This window comes from Pseudopipra pipra, chromosome 2 (assembly GCF_036250125.1).
Source record: "Pseudopipra pipra isolate bDixPip1 chromosome 2, bDixPip1.hap1, whole genome shotgun sequence".
NCBI lineage: Eukaryota > Metazoa > Chordata > Aves > Passeriformes > Pipridae > Pseudopipra > Pseudopipra pipra.
In genome coordinates this window covers 21,959,645-21,962,545 of record NC_087550.1, presented here as the reverse complement: position 1 = coordinate 21,962,545, position 2,901 = coordinate 21,959,645, and the positions used below count along the sequence as shown (strand labels likewise).

General features: G+C 43.7%; 1 long non-coding RNA gene across 4 annotated transcripts in view; it reads right to left on the bottom strand.

Moving 5' to 3' along the window:
• Positions 1-2,901, bottom strand: part of LOC135409162 (uncharacterized) — a 275,200-nt gene that overhangs the window by 146,051 nt on the left and 126,248 nt on the right. The window lies entirely within an intron of this gene.

Sequence of the window (2,901 nt, the reverse complement as noted above, 5' to 3'; positions counted from 1 at the left end):
GCTGTACTGAGAGTCTCTTTTATATCATCTTAAAAGCCTCTAATAACATAAACAGCTAGGAGCTCTACTCTGGGCAAACCCAGGAGTAGGTCAGACCACTCATACCCTCAGTAAATATGGATATCATGCTCATCAGGAGTCTGCTTTTCAGGTAGACTGAATTTCCACTATGGGTGCCTGTACAACATCCATCCACCCTTGGTAATACATTCTTGGTTTAGAATAGACAAATAAAGCTAATGACTTAGATGACCTCAGTTCCTTCAACTTGCAGATCCTGTGAAGTATATGACCATGCTTCAAGACTGCACCACACTTGTGCAGCTGTAATCCAACAAGACTATTGATCTCTTTCAGGAACATCTGAGGTAGGCTTTTCGCTCCTGAACAATCCAGAATTTAGGACTCAGTTTCTTAGCTGATGAAGCCAATGGTAAACTTAGCAGTGGCTTTGATTGTGCTGGCTCAAGGGCCGTGATGACCACATGTACCAATTTAAGGTTGCAAAGCTTCATGGGAAACAGTGGTGTCAGCCAGTTAGTTTCCATGTTCCAAGCATTTTTAACATAGTTACCACCATACCCTCAAGCATGAGCACTAAAACTTGTCCAGTAAATGAATAATAGTTTTTGCATTGCTGTAGCCTTGCTCTTCATTGATTTTACTTACACAAGCTTATTAATTTGCACACAAAGAAACCCTCTCTCATTCTCAGAGACCATAAAGGTGATGAGGGAATTTCTGTGAGAGCAAGTTGCTGAGACATGTAAGTAACAGTGAGAAAGAGAATTCAAGAGGCTTAGGGAAGCTGGAGAAGCTTGTTAGCTAACACTGGTAGACAGGTAAAAGAAGCCAAAGGAGCTACAGAAGAGAACACCAGAAGAGAAGGCACACAGGCCAAGAAGCTGATGGAAAAGGCTGGACACTAAAATTATGCATAGAAGGATTATCTCTGAGAACACCTGCTCTAGGTGGATACCTATCTCCTACATAACTGTATCTTGATGACTTAGGCTGCTCTCCATTCTCTGTGCACATCACAGGCTCATGAAGGCCTTTGAGGGGACAGTGCAATATCATCTTAAGCTGATTTAGACCCTCAGTGCCACAGAAAGGAGTAATTCTGGTCTCTTATCCTGGAGCTGCAGTGTCATGTTGTCCCATATCATAGAATCATAAAGGTTAGAAAAGACCTCCGAGATCTGAGTCCATCCTTTGACCGAGCACCATCATGGCATCTAAACCACAGCACTAAGTGCCATGTCCAATCATTTCTTGAACACCCCCAGGGACGATGACTCCACCACCTCTCTGGGCAGCCCATTCCAATGCTTAACCACCCTTTCAGTGAAAAAATTCTTCCTGATGTCCAGCCTGAACCTCCCTGGTGCAGCTTGAGGCTATTGCCTTTTGTCCTATCATTGGTTGCCTGGAAAAAGAGGCCAATCCCCATCTGGCTACAACCTCCTTTCAGATAGTTGTAGAGTGATGAGGTCTCCCCCCCAAACTGAGCCTCCTCTTTCTTCTCCAGGCTAAACAACCCCTGCTCCTCTAGCTGCTCCTAATAAGACTTGTGCTCCAGACCCTTCACCAGCTCTGTTGCCCTTCTCTGAACTTGTTCCAGCACCTCAACATCTTTCTTCTTCTGAGGGGCCCAAAACTACACACAGGACTTGAGGTGCAGCTTTCCCAGTGTTGAGTACAGAAGGAAAATCACTTCACTAGTACTGCTGGCCACACTACTTCTGATACAGACCAGGATGTCATTTGCCTTCTTGGCTACCTGGGCACACTGCTGGCTAATGCCACCTTTCTCTCTCATCCCTGTCCCAAACCCTTGTTTCTGCCCATGCTCTATTCCCAGCTCCACCCTACCACTGCATCTGTGTAGGATACACTTCACAGAACTCCTCTTCAGAAAGTTAAGTAATTCTCAGATGAGGAAAGGCATGGGTGGGAAACAGAATGTATCTTGGGGGAGGGCAGAAATGGGATGTGCAAAAAAACCCAAAAAGCAGAACCAAGGAAGTGAAAGAGTGGTTCCTGTGAAGTCCTAGGACAACTAGTTAGCAAAACTAGGAACTGAACTTAGTTTTTATCTAAGATTTAATCTAAGTTGCAGCATCCACTTTTAATGTTCAGGTAACCTTTGTGTGTGGGAAGACATTGCTCCAAAGTTGATAAGGTTCCAGCCCAAATTCCTCAAGACAGAGTAAGGTGATGATGAGCCTGCCTTGCAAAAGTTTGCCAGCTTCAAAACCTGATCAAGATAGCTTTAACTTTCCTAATAGCCATTTTGGATAAGAAAGCCTTTCAACCTGCTCAGGACACCCTACTGAACATGAACCACCTTTCCCTCATGCAAACACAAACCAGATGGCAGTGCAGGGAAATGAACAGAGTTGTGCCCAGTCAGACCAAGTGCAACTGAGCACAGATGCCCAGTACAGGGAGCCTACAGCAGTTCTTTATTCTCATGTGTTCTATGACACAGAAGCACCCCACCTACACTTATACTATACTGAGTAAAAGTCATCCCTGATCTGAGAGCCAACACAAAGCCTAACATTTTAAATAAGCCCTTATTTTTTAAAAAATAAGATATCAGGAAATAAAGTCCTATTTATTTAACAAATAACAACAGTATGGATTGAATTCAAACATCTGAGAGAAAAACATTCCTTCATTAATGCTGAGCGTTGCCCCAGCCACGCTACAAGGGCTGCTGATGGCATGCTGTCAGCAATTTTTTAGATAAACTAGGGCAGGGTAATCTTCACATTAACAAAGGGAAATTCAAAAAACAAGGAGAACATTTTGAGTTTTTTCTAAATCTAATTAAAACGTGTGAAGTGGGGTAGCCTGGCAGGGGAGGAGAAATACCAACAGCAACTCCCTTTG